At 46.9% G+C, this 22,833-nt stretch overlaps 1 protein-coding gene across 2 annotated transcripts in view; it reads right to left on the reverse strand.

Moving 5' to 3' along the window:
- Nucleotides 1–22,564, reverse strand: part of MGAT5 (alpha-1,6-mannosylglycoprotein 6-beta-N-acetylglucosaminyltransferase) — a 340,000-nt gene extending 317,436 nt beyond the window's left edge. For both annotated transcript variants that reach the window (XM_032856183.1, XM_032856182.1), the window contains exon 1: nt 22,295–22,564. The gene's annotated coding sequence lies outside the window, so the exon portion shown is untranslated. The remainder of the gene's footprint in view (nt 1–22,294) is intronic.
- Between the last annotated feature and the right edge of the window lie 269 nt (nt 22,565–22,833).

Consider the following 22,833-nt stretch of genomic DNA (forward strand, 5'->3'; position numbering starts at 1 on the left):
CTTGGGATTTAAAAAGGAGGGTTCTTGAAACTTTCTAAGTGTTTAATCAATTGGTTCCTTTTCATACAGTGCGACACCGCCTGCATAGAACCAGAATGCTTTTTTTCTTTAACCTGAATTTAAAATACTATTTAAAATACCACGTACTGAGTGACCATTATACTTCAGGTACAGTGCTAGGCTCTCTTCAGGTACAGAGTTAGTTCTCATGCTCACAACCATGCTGTACTCCTACCTCATCTCGCTAATACAGAAATGTGATTAGGAATTGCAAAACAGAGCCTGATGTTATCACTCTCTGGGGGGGCTGGGGAACAGGGGGTAAACAAAACCCCAAAGACATTAACATCTGTGTTGAAATTCCAGTTGTACATGAAAAGGTAGTTATTTTTAACTAAACAATAAACTATTTTCCTGGTGTGGGGAGGGACCGTCACACCCACTTATCCTAGCAAGGGCCTGAGCTAAGTAGTTCACAGGCCTATTTTTCTTCACATGTTTCTAAGGACCACGGAATGATTTTTAGATTTTTTTCCACTCTTCTTCCATTCATGAAGTATTAACAATACTCCGAATAAATGCAGGAGAGAAGCACAATGGGAACCAGTAAGCGGGCACGTGGCTGGCCAGCACCCAGAGGTGAGAGAGAGCCAGCTGTGGGGCAGGCACCCAGCACTCCCAGGGCCTTGGCTACACAGTGTTGCTAACAGGCTGGGGAGGGTCTCTGGGACACCAACAAGGTCGCTATCTTCAAAGAGGAAGGTTTCTATTCCAAAATGACAAGAGGGCTTTTGAAATGACCCTATGCAAATGTTTTGATTTGAAATGTTCTCAAAACTCATTTCCTTTAACATCTGAAATGGGGTTGGGGGTAGGGGGTTAGCATTATTTTGTTTTCTGCCCTCCTATGAAATCAGTTCCTCACGAAGGCATTTAATGAGGTGGGGGCAGGTTCATAATTAATGAGTCGTTTGGACATTAACCAAGCACCCTAACAGAAATTAGGATGTTGCCCTAAGCTTTCCTTAAAAGAGAATAAAGAGTTTGGGGCAAGGAACGTAGCAGAGATCACGAAGAAAACTAGGGCTGACCAAGATCATGGACACCTTTAAACCAGCCCAAGAGGAAGTCTCAGCCATGTGCCCCTTTGTTCTTTCTTATCTTTCTCTTCCATCAGGCTGGAAATCTATAAGAGGCGAGTCTAGGAGGAAACTGGAGGTGGGGGAGGGGGGTCAGGGAGGAGAAAAAAAAAAACTGGCATTTATTGAGTCCTAGCAAGTTTAAGGGACTTTCACATGTATCATTAACTCCTTTCATTTTCCCCAAAACCTACCAGCTAAATAATCACCTCTCCAATTTCAAAACAAAACAGATGTCAGAGAGGTTAAGAAACTTACTCAGAAGGGCACAGCTCAGAACAGCAGAGTCAGAATTGGAAGCCAGGTCACCTTGGTCAAAGACCAAACTTTTCCTCTCTACACTGCCCCCCTCACTCCTCTGAACTTGTGAGTTAACTGCAGCTCAAACTTCAAGGTTAAGGAAAATGGTATCCCAGCTTCCTAAAAACAAACAAACAAAAAACTTCCCTAAGTCATAATCTCATGGGGAGAGGGGAGAACATTAGTAAATACCCAGGAAGTCAGAAGAGAAGGGGAAAAAAAAAGTCCAATTTTCAAAAACAAAAAAACAAAATACAGGGTTCAGGGGTGGAAATGAATTCTAGAAACTAATGAAGTTAGCGGGTATTCAAGTTCTACGAGGAATATTCAGCAGTAGTTTGCAGTCACTTAGAAAAGGCAGTCTGTAGCACAAAATGGGTTTGCAAAGAGCCAGTCCCTCCAGGCAAAGTTTATGCCCTTTCTGGTGGGTACCCTTAGCTGGTCAACCAGGAAATGGTGACAGAGACACAGAGGAGACATAAAGCTTCTGTTTCCGCAAGCCACGTGACCTGTCTTTCATATGACTTCACCCCCAAACACAGCTAGACAAGGGCCTGTTCAACTTCCCAAGCCAGAAGTTTTCACAAATACTTCGTTCATACATCCCATTAGTAAAAAGGGAGCATGTACCCCTAAGATATGTTCATTTGTTTTAAAATAATAAACATGTATATATTACTGAAATATAAGCCCTTTTTTTAAACTTTATTAACACATAATGTATTATTTGCTTCGGGTGTGCAAGTCTGTAAATCATCAGGCTTACACGAAACCTTTAACTTGAATGAAAAAAATAAGAGTAGAAGTTTTCACATTTTTTCCCCATACCCCAGGGGTTATCCTGAGTACCAAATTTTGGAAACCACTGCCCTGGGCTCACAACACAGTGGCCACCTGGAGCCCAGTAACCTTCACCTTCATTCCACCTGATCCACGTCCCTGACATCTCGTCTACATCAACTGTCCCTGTCTCCACCCCCAACACTGCGGGCCTGCCCTCTATGCCCCAGAGTCCTGGGAGCACTTCGTTCCATTTTCCTGGGCTCACAGGCTACCCCTCCCAGACTCCCCTATCTCCCTGAGTCATTTGCTTCCAAAGTCCCCTCTTTCCCCAAATCCTTGTCCTCCCCCACCGTCATCTCGCAGCAGCAAAATTCCCAACAAACTGGATCTCCCAGAAGAATCTTTCCCTTCTGCAAGCAAGCAGTTGGGCAGCACAAGAACAAGTAGATGAAGACACAGAAACCAACCACAGGAGCAGTGTTACTGGTGACTTCAAGCTCTCCTCTTCCCTAGACCTCTAACATCAGAAACTCGGGCTTTTTCCTGTCCTCAATCTGCTCCATTTCCCTTTACCCCCAGACTGCAATTCCAAACTTGGCACCCTCTCCCCAGTCAACTTCCAGGAGCCAGCCCAACCTGCTTCATCCACCCACTCCAACATTTACTGAACGTGCACTCTGTGTCGGTGCCCTTCTGGTACTAGAGAGGACTGAATCTCACGGCACGTGTATTCTAGTAAATTCTAGAAAACAAACAAGGTCCGCCATTGATAGGTGATGGAAGTAAAGCTGTTACAGAAAGGGCAGGGAGCAGGCAAGGGCCAGAAAATCTTGGTCGTCGGATGTGACCCGCTGCACTTCCTACCTCTCCCCTTTCCAATTTTTTTGTTTACTGAGAGGAAAATCATCTGTCATTGAATCAATCCCTAAAGATGTAGAATTCGGTAGCATTTAGTATATTCACAATATTATGAAAGCTCACCTCTGTCCAGTTCCAGAACATCATCACCTCAAAAAGAAACCCCAGGCCCATCAAGCAGTTACTCCCCATTTCTCCCCCTCCACCCAGACCTGAAAGCCCCTAATCTGCCTTTGGTCTGGTGGGGGGGTTACCTATCCCGGGTACATCCTATCAATGGATCACAGTCCCTGTCTATAATGACAACACCTCTGGTCCTCCCGATTCCTTCCCTCTGGCGACTGCTTTCCCCTCTTACTCCTATTCCCCTTTACTTTCCCCCTCTACTCTCCCCACCCCCCCCACCTCAGGACTCTTCCCTCCTCCTACCCATAAAGCTCTGTCACCTGAAGCATTGCTCCTGAGACCCCAGCCTCTACCTTCAAAATAGCCTCCCTAGCTGGCTCTTTCTCTCCTTCTTTAATGCCTAAACCCACACTGAACCTGGTCCTTAGCCTCCCGGATTCAGGCCAGCTTCGCACTGCTGTAGAAGAACCTGTACAGCAAAGCAGCAGCCTGATGATGCTTTGAATGCAACACGTCCAAAGTGAATGGTCACCCTCCTGTCCCAGCCCTCTAGCCTCCTTTCCCCCACTGCCACTTCAAGTTCCTGTGACCACTTCCTAGGACCACTGCAGAAGCTTCTCCCCTGCCCCAATCTCATTCCTGTTCCTTCCACCCTTCACAGGGCAGCCAGAACACCCTATCTGAAATCCAAAGTTGCTGTCCCTCCCTCTCAGGAGCTTTCTCCTCTCAGGAGCAAGCCCCATCGCCTCCCCAGAGCTAGGTTTCCTGACCTGGCCTCGTCTCCAGCAGCCCCTGCCTTGCCCTCTGTGTTCCGGGAACAGCTGACCGCTGAGGCAACGCTCAAGTTACCCAACATAACCTCTCTGCTTGGCACACCTTCCCCCCGATTCTCCCGAATTCTGCACATCTTCCCAGGCCCGGTTCAGGTATCACCTGCTAGGAAGTTTTCCCTGATGCCCCAGGTTAGACTAGGCACCCTTCCTGCCTGACAGGGACCACCACTAGGTGTTTGTGGATCTGCCTTCCTCTTTAGACTATAAGCTCCCTGAAGACCCTATTTATCTCATCCACCCGTCTACCCACCTATCCACCTATCCATTCCACAAAAATGCCCCAGAGCCTACACTGGGCCAGGCATGAGGAAGACAAGTGAACAAGGCGAACATGGTTGCTGCCTTCAAGCAGCTGACAGTCCGGCAATGGAGGTAACAAGAAGGTGTGACAGCCCCCTACACACACACACACACACACACACACACCCCTCACAAGCATGGAACGGTATAGGCTCTAGAGCCAGGCTCCCTGGGTTCCAATCCTAGTTACACTACTTGTTAGCTGTACAACCTGGGGCAAATGACTTCACTTCCCTGTACCTCAGTTTCTTCATCTCCAAAACTCGGACAATCATACCTACGTCACAGGGTCATTGGGAGGATTAAAAGAGCTGACAGATATAAATCAATGGGAAGTATCCATAACTCCCTGGCACACAAAAAAAAAACACTTGTAAGAGGTAGCCTTTCCTAGGGCACCTGAGGGACTCAGTCGTTAAGGGTCTGCCTTCGGCTCAGGTCATGATCCTGGGGGCCTGTGATCAAGTCCCACATCCGGCTCCCTGCTCAGTGGGGAGACTGCTTCTCCCTCTCCCTCTGCCTGCCGCTCCCCCTGCTTGTGATTTCTCTCTGTCAAAGAAATAAATAAAATTGAAAAAAAAAAAAAAAAGAGAGAGAGACTTAGCTGTTCCTACTAATACTGGAACAACAGAGCATTTATGACAGGTCCCTGCCCTAGATGAATGGTCAGGTGTTGTGTTCACCTCTGGACACCTACGCCTGACATATAATTCCTCAGGAGACTTGCCCACTTTGGCAGAAGAGGCAGGGGCTCACAAAGCTAATTAGTGGCAGGGAAAGCACAAGTCCCCAGACCCCTGACTTCCCAGCTGATATTTCCTGCCCCCTTCCAAGAAGACCCTTGTTACCCAGGCCAGCACAGCTGTTCCGCATCTGCCATGGTCTGTCCTTTTCCACAGCAGAAAGGCTGCCGCTTGCTACCTAGGCCCCTGCATTTATCCCCCTGCTTCCCCTTCTCATGTTTCTCTTCCAATCCTGTTTTCTTTTTCTGTCTTATAGCCTACGGTCCCTACAGTCTGGACGTTCGGAAGACAACCAGAGATTGCTACATTCTTCAGGGAGCAGCTTAACCAAATCACAGGAGCGGGTGCAAATCCCTGAGCCCACCCCAGCCACCCCCCACCCCCAATACCCCTGTTGATCCCAGTGGTCACTCCTGATGGGGGAAAGCTTCGTCACCAGAAAGTTTCATTTTGCTCCCTCGGAGACTGTTTATTTGGGGTGCTCCAAGGTTCAGAAGGCAGGGCCCCAAGCACCGAGGTGTAGAAGGAAGGCCACATAACAGCTCTTAACTGAAAGCCTGATCCCAAATTTCCAACCAAACAACATAACTCTCACCCATCTGCCTGCTTAGTCTGGCTTGCCAGCAGTGCCTCTGAATGGCATGTCATTCTTTGGCGCTGCTGACTTGATGATGAATGGCAATCCAGCAGGACTTTTGAGAGGTTGCGGTGTGGACGGGACTGCTGTTAGGAAACTTTGGCTTTTACACCTCCACGGGCCTCGAAGGCAGCAGAAGAACATGACACAGGGAACAAATAAATCCTGGAGAGCTGTGTGATGTTCTTTATTACTTTCCATGGTTGGGCCATAATACTGGTTATAAGTACCTTGGGCTTCATTTATCTTCATGTCTGCACCTCTGCTGAGTGTGTTCACACGTGTGTGTCTGAGGCTCTCGGAGGCACGGAGGCTCCTCGTCACAAGCCAGAGTGTCCAACACTGGCTGGGCTGTCTATTCGGGTGCTGGGATTTCATTTTAACATCTCACGGTAATGATTATACTGCACAAATCGGCCTCGATAATAACAGTCGTGGAAAGAGTGCTAACAACGGGGGTAGTTACTCTATCACTCTGTATCATAACAGCTACTGGCTAGGAAGACGTTTGCTCTGGATATGAGATTTTATGAGTCTCACTTTATCTTTCTTGTAAATGCTAAAGCAGACCCATTCTTTTCAACGAAAAATGGAAAACCACGTCTTAGGAAGAGAAAAACCATCTGCCTTCCCCAAGAAAAAACCCTTTCTGTATTTTTATATAAAAGAACATCCCTACTAGACATTTCTCTTGCCAAAGGGAACGTTTACCTAGTCTCAGAGGCATTTCTCTTTGGCTCTATATGTAGTGCAGAACGCATCTTCACAAGGTTATTCATTGGGTGCCTTTACCAATTCATTTGGAGATGAGACAGCCTGATCTAACACATCTCATGGAGAACAGACAGGCTTTGGAAACAGAGACCCGAATTAAAGCCCCAATCTGCGCCTTATTAGCAAGGGGACATTACGTACCATCGGAGCCTCTTCTCCCAGCATAATCATTACTAACATTCCCTTTTACTCTCAAAAGTGTTCAGGTTTGGGTGGTAAAATTATATGGGCCCCTTATGATTCTGTGAGTCGCTGCACACAAGACACTTAACTTCTCCAGACCTCAGTTTCACATGTGTTCAGTGAAGACAAGTGAGTCTAATTTACAGGGCTATCATCAGCATGAAATCAGATAATGTGCTCCAGGCCTGGTTCCCAAAAGTGCCCTGTACTCCCCTGAACACCAGCTACGTGCTCAAGAGGTCCACTTTCGGGAAAAAGTGTTACTCTGTATGTGAGGTCCTCACCTTTGGATTGTCAGTTTGAGGACCTGTATTTTCCACTTTTCATGGTGATGGGGTCTCTAGAATGGCAACGGGATCTCTCTGTATCTAGCAGCTGCACCATTAACTTCATTGTCCACCTGACTGGGAGATGAATCACTCATGGATATTTAAACTTTTATCCTTTAGATCTTCTGCACGCTGTTTGCTCTCTCCACAGATCAACATTCATTCCACACCAAACCTCTATGAAAAACAGACCTAGTAAATGCGGCTCAGAATGGGGAAGAGAGGTAAGGGAGCCTTCAAACTGAGCAAAACCACCACCCCTCAGCCAATGAAGTTGGTGAATTTCCTGCTTTCTCAAGTCTTTTCCTAAAAAACACCTGGTCTTATGGATCCAATGACAGGACAGTTTCCTTGGTAAAAGGATCTGAGGTATCTCACTTCAAAAATCAGGCCAAATGATGGATCAAGAGGATATAATACAAAGTGAACTCAGTCAGAGAAAGACAAATGCCACATGACTTCATTCACACATAAATTTAAGAAACAAACAAAGAAAAAAAAGAGACAAACCAAAGATCAGTCTCTATAAGAGAGCAAACTGAGGGTCACCAGAGGGGAGGTGGGCGGGGGAGGGGTAAAATAGGTGATGGGGATTAAGAGTACACTTAATAGTGGTGAGCACTGTGCAATGTACACAATTGTTGACTCACTATATTGTATACCTGACACTAATAGTAAACACTGCATGTTAATTATATTGGAATTAAAATAAAAAATAACAATAAACAGGTTATGTATTAAAAACTTACTTAAAACAAAAAAAAATTAGGGCAAGTGGCACCCACAATCTTGCACATAAATCTGTAAGGACAATCGGTAGCACAGGATCAACAGAATTTTGCTGTTCCCTTTTCCAAAGAGTGAGCAAGAGAGATGCTGTCACTTCATTAATTAGCTTGTTAAGTACACATATGTTCTCTTTACTCTGACATGAGCAGTAACAAGATCATGTAATGGGGCTGCTCTTAATTCCCTAAGGGAGTGGCTTTTACTCCATGAAAAATTTGATCAGTAACTAAGCCCACAGAGAAATGAAGGTTAAAAATTTCAAACTACTCAATTCTAATCTTCAGCATATTTTTTGAAACAAAGAAAAAATACGATTCCCATGATTATTTAATATGGTTGTCCAAGATATTAGTGTTGAATGCGTGAAGAACTCTTCCTATGCTCAACTTCTAAAAAATTAGAAAGGAAATGTTCAGCATTTTCATGCTCTAAATATAGATTCAGAAGCTGTGAGAGGAAAAAGATGCACATGGCAGCACAATGACTCCGTGTCTGGAGGACAGCAAGGGCATTGGGCTCGTCTGTGGCAAAGTCATTTCCTATTAAGAGAAGTTTCCAGAAACAGAGGAAGGTTGAGGTTCTTCCCAGAAATCCAGTGAGAGCTGCAGCATGGCACCCTCTAAGCTGGACTCCCTGGGTGGCAAGGTGGCAAGTGGACACTGATGATGCTGTCCATGTCCACCCAAACCCTAACTTCTAGGAGATGCCCCTCCCCCACATGTGAGATGGTAATGAAGAACACCCTGGCAGCCATTTATGCAATATTTCTTAAGCAATGCGGTCTTTATTAGAGATGGTTGTGATTATGTAACTCTGAAGCATACAAAGAGGAAAAGAGAAGTTGGGATATATATAAGGAATTGTCTTGCAAAATGTCTGCAGTTTTCTCCACTTGAAAAACTGAACTAGAAATCACACTTCTGCTTAGGATTCAGATAATCAGTATGTTTTGGCTTTAAATGCATCATGTACCTTGTACTGATCAATACAGCCTTGCCGGAGGAATATTCTGACAAACTTGCCTCCTCGTGTCTGATAAAAGAATGAGCCGAGGCTTGAATCAAGCTCAAACCCTTGACCAGTTCTGCTCTAAGAAGAAAATAAGCCAAATGGGGATAAACCCACACCCCTCCCACATTCATATCTGGCAGTCTTGGGGAAAGGCCATGTTAGGGGAAGGTCAACTCCCAACAAACTGAAGAGACAGGGCAGGGTGGGTGGGCACCTCACCATTCCACACTGTGATTTCTGTACCACCACCCTCCGCCCCTGGCAGACTGGGGACATCCACAGATCCCTTCTCGAGATTTTTTTTAAGACATAAAATCAAATACACAGGATTACGGAGGAAATTGATGATATTTAAATACGATTACCAAAATATTTTTTTAAATTGTGATATAATAACACATATGCTTATTTATTAACACATTAAAAAACACTATCTAGCTGCAGGTGTAATAACCACCATAATTTTAAAGTACTGACATTTCAAGATATTGTTTAGACATCTATAACATGAGATGAAAATATTGGATATCTACTGGTGACAAAGTCACAGGCAATAATAATCATACTGTGATTTATGGCCAATATTCAAAAGTTAAGGACTGCTCAAATTTGGGTTAGAGGTTAGTGAAAATCAAGGTGTAGTATTTTCCCAAACAAGCTCACAGCCTGAGCTTAAAGCCTGACAGATGGGTCTGAAGTAGTTCATGTGAAACTCAGGTGATAAGCTGATTTGATTCCCTACACCTATGGTTCTTCCATAGGAGAGAATGACGAGGAGACCCACAACCGAGCCCTGGCCCAGCAGGAGCCAGAAACCACATAGACGGGAGGGTGGGTGGTGAGCACCATGGAGAGTCCACCATCCACACAGACCGAGCAGTATGGGGCCAACACATCTCTTCCTTGTTTCACAGTAGGCCACAGAAAATGTATGAGGTACAGTTTTTTATTTCCTAAATGATCAGTGTTAAGAATATTTAGTTTAGCTGAATCATTAGACTTGAAAAAAAAAAGACTTTACAAATCACTTCTCCCAGTGCAGTGTTCTAACCTCTACCAGCTCTGAAGCTCCCAGCTTAAAGCAAACTTCTAATACCCCTTCACTATCTCAAATCAACTTCTTAGATAACCCTCCTAAACACAATTTCAAACATATATACTTGTTGCCTTAAGAGTAAATGAAAAGGAAATAACTGATAACAAACCTACCAGGTATTTCAATATGTAATTAGTTGGGTTAGACAGATCTAGAAGGCATAATGGGGGCATTAGTTGCTTGTGTTTTAATGTAAAATCAAAAAATTGGTCAGCTACAAATGAGGATCGAAATGGGTGACATGGTGATGCCAGGGTTGGTGTGATTTTTCAAAATGGCGAACATTTCTTGGTGCATTTCCCAATGAAACAAAGAACAGTCTTCCGTTGTCAGCTGAGAAAGACAATGCTTACCTAAAATGTGCAAAATGTTCTTTGTTTATGTGTAAGATACGGCCTCTAGGTTCAGGTAGTAAGCAGGTTTTGTTGTCCATGATTGTCTCATAGTGCGACATGGGATACATTTCGGAGTGTAAGACTGTTGCAGGGGCTCCTGGGGGGCTCATTTGGTTAAGCATCTGCCTTCAGCTTGGATCATGATCCCAGGGTCCTGGGATCGAGTCCCACATCGGGCTCCATGCTAAGCCGTGAGTCTGCTTCTCCCTCTCCCTCTGCCCCTCCCCTCATTTATGGATGCTCACACTCTCTCTAGCTCTCTCTCAAGTACGTAAATAAAATCTTAAAAAAAAAACACACAAAAAAGACTGCTCTACCCATCACAGTTAGCAACCCTGGTCCCCACCAATAAATGCTAGTAGCATTCCCCAATCAACAACCAAAACTTAACCCACAAATTTCTACAAAGCCCCCATAAGGCTCCCTGGAGCTAGCCAAAATCCCATTGCAATGCCTAGCTCTGCCCACCTCTGGGTGAGGTCAAGCTGGGCCACTGAGGAGATACTCCCCAGGAAACTGCAATTTGTGTTATAAGAAATATTAGTCTTGCTGGATGACTTCCCCAGTAGCTAGTGTCACCCACGTTCTGCCTTTGGGACAGAAAGAAGCCCAAGGCAGGGTAGAATTAACCAACCAGGCAGATGGACTCAAAGAGGAAGCAAAGGAGATTCCTGGGGTGCCTGGGGCCTCCTGCCCTAACATGAATTCTGCACTTTGTTGAAGCAAGCTCTATCAGGTCCCTGTTGCTAGAACTCAGAAGAGTCCAACCACCTGCCTGAACTAAGGGAGGCAGTTAAGATAAAAAAATACTCAGGGGCCATCTGGGTGGTTCAGTCAAGTGAGCATCTAACTTGGGCTCAGGTCATGGTCTCAAGGTCCTGGTATCAGGCCAGCATAGAGTTCTACACTCAATGGGGAGTCTGCTTCTTCCTCTTCTTCTGCCCCTCCCCCTGCTTAAATGCTCTCTCTGGAGCTCTCTCTCTCTGATAAATAAAAACAAATACTCAGAAGAATCTATTCTAATGTCAAAGAAGCCACCTTATTTAGGGGACATTTCTCAGATCCTACCTAAACTCTTCATGCTGTAGCTGAAGCTCATTTATTTTGATTTCTTTCTCACTGCTGATAAATAAATGAGCCAGCGACCATTCTTCACCTGGTATTTCGGACTCTAGAAAGATACATCCAGATCCTTCTGAAGACTTTTCTGCCTCGGCTTCTTTTCATCAATCTCATTAGCCAATGACATAAATAACATTGTTGTCCCTCCTTGACAGGCTTGGAAAATCTAGGTGTCAGAAAAATTTGGTCTTTAAGGGACCGAACTGGGTCTCAATGAAAAAATATTTTTTTCCAAAGTCTTTCCAACCCCCAGAGTCCATGATTTAATGTATTTAAATTTTATTATGCTCAGGAATAATATCACCCTAATTCAGAAATATGGCAATAAGGACCAACTGCCAGAAAGGTGTGGTAAAAAGAAGCTACCTCTGTTTCTCTCCCACTTTCACTAATGGACTCCATTATATCACAAAAAAAGGCACTGCTGCAATCTAATGAATAAATAACTAGCACTTGAATGGTATCTGTGTCCATTTTAATTCCAGTTAGTTTCCACAAGAAAGCCTCATTTAAATTTGAAAGGGGGGCAGATAATATTACTTTAAAATGATATATTTTAGGAATGCTCCCAAAGTGTCTTATATAAGCCAGTCAGGTATAATGTTAAATCATAAAAACATTAATTGTTGAATCTAAGTAAATAGACGAGAGAGTACAAGTATGACACAGGTAAAGGGGTAGTTCACATGTGACAGATTTGTTTAGTGTAATTTCCAGACGAGTATCAGGAGAGCTAAAGTTCACTTGAACAGTGCCTTCTAAAACGGAGGGTCGCAGCTAACTGATAGGTTATGAAATCAGTTCAGTGCAAGGGTCAGAAAACTTTTCTTCAAGAGCCAGGTGGTAAATACTCTAGGCTTTACAGGCCAGATGATCTCTGCCACAACTACTCAACTCTGGCATCGGAGCTTGAAAGCACCCACAAACAATACATGATCAACAGGAGTAGCCAGGTTCTAATAAAACTTATAAAATCAGCAGCAGGCCATGGTGCTGACTCCTGACCAGCATTTTTTAAGTCCATGAAACAGAACAGGAAGCATCTGAGGGCTTCAGAGGCAGAGGGGTAGATAATGTGTCTTGAAACTCTTCTTGCTGTTATATACATGTAAATATGACTTAGGAGTTAATATGAATTTGTTACTGTACACTGGGGGTCAAAGAAAGCATGCTAGAAATAACAAATAGTTTGAGGAGGAGAAGCAAGTCTGCTTTGGACTTCAACTGTTAAGAATTTAAAAGACAACCATGTTAAAAAAAGGGGTTGTGCGGTAGAAAAAAGGGTAGATACAATGAGCAAGTTCTTGAGCCCAAACTATAGCCTTAAAAGAATATTTTAAAATGTATTAAATTTGTATAAAGAATATTAACTAGTTATGAGCAGTCCAAAATGATCTTCAAAAGGAAATACTTCTCACTAAAAATACTAAAAATACTTCTCACGCTATTCAAACACCTGATGTGAGGTGTGTTATCGGTTAGCAGTTGCCATACAACAAACTTCTCCAGAACTCAGTGGCTTAAAACAACTACCATCGATTGTTTCTACAACTCTACAGGTTAGTTGGCTGGTTCTGGTGACCTAGGACAGTCTTAACTGATCTTGGCAAGACATGCTGTGGAGACTTTGAGCACCCAATAGTTCAGCTGTGGGCTGGCTGGTCTAGGGTAGCCTCGGCTGATACCACTGGGCCCATCCCCATGTGTCTCTCAGAACTCTCCATTAGGCTAGCCTGGGCATGTTCTCACAGCGGGGGCAAGCCCAGCTATGTAAAAGGCACTCAGAAGCACGCAGGCTCTTTTAAATTCTGTCTACAGGACGTTTGCTAACGTCCCACTAGCCAAAGCATCACGTGACCAATCCCAGTGGTGGGCAAGGGATGGAAGGGGGACTACAAAGTTAGAAGGTAAGAAGTGTAGATACAGAGAGGCCATTAATTGGGGCCATTAGTGCAATCAATCTACCACAGGCAGTATTTACTGTCATCACCTTGGCAGAAGCAGAGATTCAACATTATTTTACATTTCCCCATTACCATTTCTCATTTTTGTTTTTTCATTATCACATCAGAGGCAGAAAGGCAGAGTGAAAGGAACCCAGGCTTCGGAATCAGTGAGATCCACTTTCGCATCCTGGCTCCCACACTTCTGGCTTCATGACCCTGAGCAAGTTCCCTCTGCCCCTCGGCTTCCTCACTGCAGAAGGACTGCTGATACCACACAAGCCTCAACACGTAAACGTGCACAGCTCCATGTATGACCACAGCAGAACTCAAATCCTAAATACTGGGTTTTGCAAACAGTCCACTTTAATACAGTCAAAAAAGATGAGGGAAATAAGCAAATTTCCTATGGCACTAAAGTTCCTTCGCAGAAAGGAGGAGTTCTACATAAAGAGTAAAAAAACATTTCTTGACAGAGTTTTGAGCACTTCGGGAGGCAGAAAAATGGCTCCAGCAATGTTCATGTCCTAATCCCTGGAACCTGTGAATGTTACCTTACAGGGCACATGGGATTACATTAAGGATCTCGAGATGAGGAGATTATCCTGGATTATCCAGGCGGGCCCAAACTGATCACATAGATCCTAACATCAGAGAACCTTTCCTAGCTGTGGTCAGGGAACCAGGCTGATGGCAAAGGGGCAAGAACTCAGTTGAGCATTACTGGTTTGGACAGTGGAGGAAGGGGGCAAAAGCCTATGAATGTGAGCTGCCTCTAGAAGCTGAAAGAGGCCAGGAATTAGATTCTTCCCTAGGGCTTCTAGAAGGAGCAGACACTTGATCTTACCCAAAGAGGCCTGTGGTGGATCTCTGATCTACGGAATTATAAAACAATAAATCTGTATTGCCTTAAGTCACTAAATTTGCAGTTATTTGTTACAACAATAACAGAAGGACTGCATAATCTTGTAATCTTTATACCAAAGGCTGACAATAACAGAACTGAAGTCTCTCTTGAAGCCACTGGAGTGGGAGGAAGAAACTGGAACTTGGAGAACACTAACTAGGCATGGCATCAGAAATGGAAAACTGCATCGGATTGTGGTTATAGGGGCAATTAGAGAAAAGGTATTATGATAGAATGAGCAACTTATTATCACCAAAAATATAGTATTTTCTTTATAGCAGTCTATAGGAAAGTGCAATAAAATCATTATCCATATAGTCTTCAAAGACATCCTAACTATAGCTCTGACTAGCATGTGCTAGGGAAAAGCCATATCAACAAAATCTTTCCACATAAACTTTCTAGAGACTTCTTTTAACTGATGGCTGCTCCAGATCTTCAGCTCCAATCTGATCACTCCTGCTTTCTTTTGTAGATGATATGACAATAAGGTAATATGCCCTAGCAATATAGAGACAGGGACACACATATACCCTATTTCCCACACAGTCCCAATTTGTTGGGCCCATACGCCCACAAATTATTCTCACAGTAAGGAAGAAAAAAAAAATGTCTACAAAAAGTTCACTGATTGATTTAAACAATGGAACCATAAACAAGCACGACCAAACAGGCCCTCCAAACTAGGAAAACACCTAAGCATATGAAGGACAGATAAAAGAGAGTAGAGTTAGGTAAGGAGGCTAAGCTCAGCCAAGAAGGCACACCAGAAGAATCCCACTGATGTAGGAGAAGCTAAGAGATGCCTCATTTGACACATGAGGAACCGAACTCATGGAACACCAAGTTGACCCGCACGAAGACAGCCAGCTAACTGCAGAGGCTGGCCTGCCATGGCGGCAGTTTACCCATGATGCCCGGCTGCCTCGTTGGTCATGTGACTGGTCATGCGCACATGCTCTGTGCCAGGCAATGGTGCTTCCAGTCGCGCTTTCTAGAGCTCCGTACTCCTTTCTGAGAGGGGTCAGATGTATTGTTCTTTTTAACCAACCTAGGGAGAAAAAAACCAACTTTCCCTTTCTGAAGCTTATTGGACAGGGGTAAAAAAAGCAAATAAAGAATGGTGAATCTATAGAAAATGATAACATTCACCCGAGAAAATTAAATCTGTACATCCCAAATAATGGATGATGAAAAATCATCCCATAATGTCACATAATGAGGCCCTTCCCCTCCCCATCCCTTCTTAGTGCTCCACTAACCCTGGTGGCTCTGAAAAATGAGAAGAGTGGGGGCAAGGGAAGTCCTATGGAAGGACAGAAGTACAAAGAAACGCACCGAAGGGACACAGAAACATCATTCTTTGCATGAGGCAGAGATAGTGCTCTCCTAAACACCATGCGTGAGAGAAAGAGTCGGTCATTTAGAAAACTCATTGGCATGAGCACTAGTAAATAAAAAAATCGGTACTGAAAATAACAGATGGTTAAGGAAAAAAAAAAAAAAGCAGCTGCAAGGAGATTGATATCAAACTCCCTGTTCTTTGAACGTAGTTGTTTCTCAGAGAAGCGGTAATGAAGGTATGTGCACAGCATTTGGCCCAGCTTGCGGCCGGGTAGATCGTTAGCCACTTTCCCCCACGGCACTATGCCACACAGAACCACAGAACTCCGGGAGCCCAGTCATTTTCTGCTCTTTGATTCTCAATTCCCCAAAGGAAAAAACAACTTCACTAGGCAAAATGGGTTATTTCTAGGCTGAGAAGTAGGGACCAAGGCCTTTTATTTCTAAATATACAAAAATAAACATCCCTAAAGAATAGTGATAATAAAGGGTTGGTGCTTCTTCCATAAGCATCTCAACGGTGTACTGAAGGGAGTCAACCAGCAAAGGCAAAAACAACTTGAGTTTTCCCTCAATCTTTTTTTATCCAGTAAGGAAATTTTCTTTCTTTATTCCACACCTCCTTTGCCATATGTAGAGGATTATACGTCAGGACTGAACAGAACATTGGTGCTCATTCAATCTCCTCTTACTTTTCAACATAAGAACTGAGACCCAAAGTGGTCATGCGGGCTGAATTAATGTTTTCTTCATTTGCATACTGCTTCCCAACTGAGCTGAACTCTTCCTGGTGGGCCCTGACCAGGACTAGACTTCTAACTCCATGAGCAGCTATGGACTATTTGTTAACTAGAAATGTTCAGAATCAGGAACAGGCAGGAGCTCTGGTAGACCCCATGTAATGGTCATATGGAAGGAGTAAAATAAAAGGAGATGGTGTTTGCTGTCACACCCAACTGGAAGATTCCACGAAGTATGGTGGTCCCAGTGGTCAGAGGAATATTTTCCAGGATTCCACAGACACTGTGGGAGTGTCCTCACTGGCCCTTTATTAGAACTGTTAAGAAACAGCTTTGAGGCCACTGCCAGGTCACTTCTTGCCTACCCCATGCTCCTGTAGAATGGAAATCAATGCTGAGTGGGGTCAGGAGCCCTAAGACACACACACCCACACACACACACACACAGGGAGAAAACTTAAGAGTGAAATGTAAAATCCATCCCAGACTATATTCTTAAGATGTCAAACTTACCGACATGAAGAAGAGGACACCTCACTCAAAGGCATCATTTAAGTTGCTCAGATTGTCCCGTGTGTGGATGGTGAAAAGATGCAGACACACCATCTGCTCCCCACCAGATCTAAGGTGAAGTTGGTTGTGAGCTCAGAGGCACAGGGGGTTCTTGGAGGGGGAGGGACAGATGCCAAATGACCAGCACATTTGCTTCCTGAATCATTTCTACAAACAACGGGGGCACACAACTGTTATCAGTTGTTATCAATTGTTCGTGTGAGACCAAGGGTCAGAACTGAAACCCAGCTTTGTCACTGCTGTCCACTGGCTGATGAGACTTCAAGTAAGCCCTTCTTGCTCTCTGCAAGAAGGAATCCAGAAGGATCTCCCTGAACTGCTTTCCAACTCCTGAGTGTCTAAGGCTCCTCTTGGCTTTGGTTGGAAAGAAAGTGCTGGCTGCTTCAGGATGAGCTTGCCAGCCTTAATTAAGCACAGCTCAGCTAATATGGACTCTGGACCTAGACCACCTGCATTCAAATCCTCACCTGGTCACCTGCTAGCTGTGTGTGATCACAGTCAGGTTTCACAACCTCACAGACGTCCCATATATAAACTGGGAATGACAACAGTGTCCACCTTACCACTGTAGGGAGTAGTAACAGAAATAGGAAAGAAGCATATGCAATCAGATCAATTACAGAAGGTAAATTTTTCATCCCATCTCTATTGTTCTGCCCACCTCCTGACATTTCTCCATAAGGACACATAATATCTGTGATGATCATCAACACAAGACACTCTCATGAGTGGACTGAGACACAAAAGAGATCCAACACTATTACAGTGGAAGACTGTTCCATGGATGATACTTACGAAAAGCATCTTACCAGCGTGACGGGACTTAGAAGCCGTCTGTGCTCAGAGCTACAACACTAAGGAGTACAGCTGAGACAGGAGTGGGTGGGCGGCACACATTCCCTCCAGGGCCAGCTGCAAAAATCTGGGTGGGATGCAGAAGTGAGGCTGATGGAGAGAAGTGAGTTGGGGTAAATGGGAAGGGGACACAAACCGTGAGAGACTGTGGACTCTGAGAAACAAACTGAGAGTTTTGGAGGGGAGCGGGGTGGAGGGATGGGTGAGCCTGGTGGTGGGTATTAAGGAGGGCTCCTATTGTATGGAGCACTGGGTGTGGTTCATGAACAATGAATGTTGGAACACTGACAAAAAATTAAATTAAATTAAATTTAAAAAAAAGAAAAAAAAGCGAGGCTGTTAATCTATTCTAGGGGTAACCTTGAAGGGCCAACTTTTTTTTTTTTTTTAGTAAATCAAATGCAAACATCAGTATTTAACTCTTACAAGTAATAAAGTACTTGGATACACCTTACTCCTAAGGGCATGGGCAACAGAGTGGTGAAATACTCCTTAGCCATCTTTGATAACCATCCTGGTGGGGCCTACGTCCAGCAGCCCTCAACACAAGCACTGCAGGAGTGGGGGGTGGCAGGGACAGTTTACAGGGAGAACTCCACCAAACCCAGCCATGGCAGCTTATCCCCCCTTGCCTGTCCAGATTCTTCAGGCTGGACAAAGGGCCTTGATGGAAAGGCTCCTGTTCGCTTTCCAGAAGGTTATGCATTTGGATAAGAGAGCTCTAGGATTTTGAAAAAATAAAGTGATCCTTCCAACCCCTCTCACGAACACATACAGCTTTCCAGATGTGACAACGTTGGGAAAACATGAATTTAATTGTAGCAGTGAAAAAACAAATAAATAAAACAGCCCAAGGAAGCAAACAGAGCACAAGTCCCCATGCTTCCAGCTGAGAGAACATAGTTAAAGTACTAAGGCTCCTGGGACCCACCTTGGCGACCTTCCAAGAACTGATAGTTTGCATTAACACACAGAAAGAGAAGGTCAGATAAATTAAAAGTTCAAAAGGTAATTTTGAAGAAGGACATCTTTATCCTCAGCCCTAGCACAGGGCATGGCTCATGGCAGCTGTGGGACAAACTTACTCCATGAACCCACCTGTGGCTGGCAGAGGTGTCACACGGGGCTCCGATTTGTGATGTTGAAAGCAGATGCCATATAGGATAGGGGCCGAGGCCAAGACTAGAAACGTCAAGAAGGGCTGGGGGGATCTCTACTCAATTTCCAACACATTAAAAATTACAACCATCTTCTGGTTAAGAGTGACTCTACACTTCAAAGTACTTATGAACTTTAAAGGCAGCCTAGTAAAACTTGCACTGACAAGCACAACACTTATTTGTGACCCAAACCTCTCAACTGTCACCCACACAACTTCCACCCCAAATATAAAATTATTTTCTCTCTCTCTCTGTCTTTTTTTAAGTACCTGGATTCTGGAACACATACACCTTCTGTCAGCCAAAATTCTGTTAACTCTTCACCCGACACAAGGACCCTTTCTCAGATTTTGCCATACACAACAACAAACCCCCAGAGACAAAGCTCCTAACAGTGTATGCTTTCCTGAGATTTCCTACAATAAGATCAACACAGGAAGCCCTTCACCCCACCAGCAGCCCACCCTTCTAAAGCCAGGAGGCCAAGACATGCAAAGAGCTCCCTTGGGAAGGAGCAGGGCAACCACCTGCCTGAATGAGCATGGAGTGAGAAAGGACATGAACCTCCCAACACAAGTCTTATGATGACTGCTCTGTGCAGTTTTCTGGACTTCTCTGCAGGGCACCCTGGCTACTGTCTGTCCCCTGCCAAATCAGTCTGAGGGTGACACTGCAGTGACTTGATCTGGAAAGGTGGTGTTAAATGACTGACATCTACAAGGGATCCTGAGGAGTCACACTTCTCATGGGAGGAGCCAAAGCCCCCCCCTCACCCCACTAGAATCACAGGGGGACTCTGGCATTTCAATGCATTTGAAGGCCAGCTGGGCAGAAGGCTGCTTTAGTTATTTTTAAACTGAGAAAACTGAATGGGAAGGGAGAAAATCTGAATTCCTATGATCTCCTGAGAGGTCCCTTCCAGCTCCAAGATGCTACTAAAGAACACTGCATATGCACATACTTCTTTATAAAAACGTATATATACATACATATGTGTGAATATATATATGTACTGTATTCACACTTCAAACACAAAGCACTTGAAATGTGCGCTGCTGAGATCAAAAAGCCCATGCGCTGCTTGGCAGAGGGGCTGGGGTGCACAGATGCCATTAGCAGATTTGGGCAGGGCCCCCAGCCCTCTTGCCATCCCCCTCCGCCTAAATACCAACCCAACCAGCAGCTGCCTGTGTGGAGGCAAGCCCCACAAGGCTCTAAACCAGTACAGCAGACTCCTTTCTCCTAGAAACTCCAGGCCTAGGTATCCCAAACCCAGGCAGGTTGGAACAAAGGTGGAGACCAAAGGAAAAGTCCAACCCTTAAGTCCTGGCACCCAGCTCTGCCAGAGTCAGGTGTCAGGCACAGGAGGTCCTTTCTCCTTTTGTCCCAGCTCCTAAAGGGGGCAAAACGGTCACCTTCTCCCTCCTCCCCTATCACTCTGTTTTTCAGGGCCTCTCCACTTCCCTCTGACTACCCAGATGGCAAGTTGGTAACTGGAGAAAACTAAACAGCCTTCAGAAAATGGAGCTGGGCTCCAATCCTAGCAGTGCCAAACTTAAGGGTGCTTATCTCAGCCTTGAACAATAACAACAAAAAGAATCTGTAGGAAAGAAGGAAGTGGGTGGTGGTGGTGAAAATCCATTTATCGAGACAGATCTGTGATGGGTTTGGCTATCATGAAAAACTGTTTTTTGATTTCTTGAATCAGAAACAAGGCAGTTCTGACCCTTCATCAAGTCTCAAGATACCCGTGATAGAGTTGATAGCATGGTGGTGGTTGGGGGCGGAGCGGGGGTGCTCTCCGAGTAAAATCCAACCAAGTCCCTCGGGTCCTGACAATGAACACAGACTGGGACACCAGCTTCCCACTTGTGTGTCTTTACAATGAGATCCCGCCGCTAATAATCAAATCTGAGTGTTTCCAGGTACCCTGTGGCCATCCCACCCGAACCCCATACACACCGCGGCTTTCCCCTCCCCAACTTCACAGCTCTGTAAGTGCCCAACCTTCTCTAACTGGGCCGCCAGAGCCGGGAGCGAACAACAGTGTCTGCCCCGCGCCGGGCTTGGCAATCGGAACCGGGAGCACTGGGCCCTAGACCTCGAGCCCGGCATCTCCGAAAACCTTAAGCATCGCCTACTTCCAGCAGAGCACCCGCTGGCGCTCCGAACGAGGCTGGACAATGCAAGCGCCACCTCTTCCCTCTTCCGCGCGGTAGCTACGAAACCACGGCTTTGTGTGTGACAGCAAGTGTGCGCGAACGTCCCCAGCTCACACACCCCCTTTCACCCAGTCTGCTCCCGGCGCGGGGTCTGTGCGCTCTGAGAGTGCATAGGGAGTGAGTCCACCACGCAAGCGGCCGCACCGCCAGGCCTCTGGCCTCTCGGCCTCGGACCTGGCCTCGGGGACCGGGGGATGACATCCACACCCCCGTTCCCAGCCGCGGGGGCGGTCGGCGCCAGCAGCGCTGGGATCTGAGCAAAAGCGAGGCAGGGGCCAGGGGCACGAAACGGCGACAGGCGGGCGCCGCGCCCCCTACCCGCGCGCTGGGTCGCCCCCAACTTAGCACACCGTGGACCGGGAGGGGGACCCAGAGGGGGCCGGGAGGGGGCCGGGCGGCTCGCGACTCGGCAGGAAGTTCCCAGGGCTGCACTGAGCATGCTCTCGGGGAGTGTGTGCGCGCGGGTGTGGGCTCTGCGCTCCCCGCAGCCTCTCCGGCCAGGCAGACTCGCGGAGCGCCCTGACGGGGTCGCGGGCCGGCGACCGGCCCCAAAGGGTGGGTGGGGGGGTTCCCCCGGGCTTCCCGGTTCCCCAGCCCGGAGCGTCGCTCCGCCGCATCCCTCCTCTTCTGGGCCCCGGGCCAGCCTCCCTTCTTCTTCCTCCCCACTGGCCGTTGGCTGAGCCCGCCCTGCGCGCCCCTGTTCCCGGGACCCCAGCCCGGCCCACACCCGCAGCGTGACCCCACCAGGCTCCTTCGCGGTCCGAGCGCCCATCTGCCATCCCCGGCAGCTCGCCTACAGTCCGCGCCACCAAAGCCTCCTCTGGACAGTCCTTTGAAAAGCCCACAAGCCTCTTCCTCAAGGGCGCTGGGGGCCTGCTGTCTCCCCTGGAGAGGGCTGCCCCAGGCAGGTGGGCGCCTCAAGGCGCGTCCCCCGCTGCACTCCCGGGTCCCGCAAGGCGGTCGCAGCCAGGGCACCCACGCAGGCGGCAGGCGAACCCCCGGCCGCGCCGCCCTCGGTGCAGGCTCTCCCCGCCCGCGCCCAGCTCCCCGCGCCCTCCGCTGTCCCCTCTGCGTGCATCTCCCCGCGGGGATGGCGAGCCCGACGCGATCGCCCCGACCCAGTGGCTCTCACCTCCGTGTTGAACAGCAGCAATAGCAGCAGGGAGCGCCCGCCAGCCACTGTCCCCGCGGGGCCCACGACGCGGCGGGGCACGGAGTCGCGGCGCCCCAAGCCTGTGGCGCGGCTACCTGGGCTGGATCGCGCCCGGGGCCGCCGCGGCTGCCGCGGGAGCCGCAGGGCCGCCGCCGAGCGGGCCGCGGCAGGGACGGTCTGCAAACTCCCAGCCCTGGCGGGGCCGCGCGCGGCGCGTCCACACACAGCCCGGACGCGGTAGCAACGCTCTTCGCGGGCTCAGGCTAGAGGTGCGGGGGTCTGTCCGTAATTTCCCCTAACACCCCCCAGCCCAGCGTCTCTTAACTTCTCACCGCTTCTGGGCTCTCGGCTCTTGAAGGCAGGGATTCTGGCCAGAGACGTTCGGCAAACTCCCCGCCCTCCCAGGCCGAGCGCTCAGCCAATTCGAAACGCCCCAGCTTCTCAGGGGCTGTCTGCAAACTCTCAACTCTGTCGGAGAGGACTTCAAGCAACCTTTCAATTCTGCAGCCCAAAGGGAG

This window comes from Lontra canadensis, unplaced genomic scaffold (genome assembly GCF_010015895.1).
Source record: "Lontra canadensis isolate GAN:19392208 unplaced genomic scaffold, GSC_riverotter_1.0 scaffold11, whole genome shotgun sequence".
Taxonomy (NCBI): domain Eukaryota; kingdom Metazoa; phylum Chordata; class Mammalia; order Carnivora; family Mustelidae; genus Lontra; species Lontra canadensis.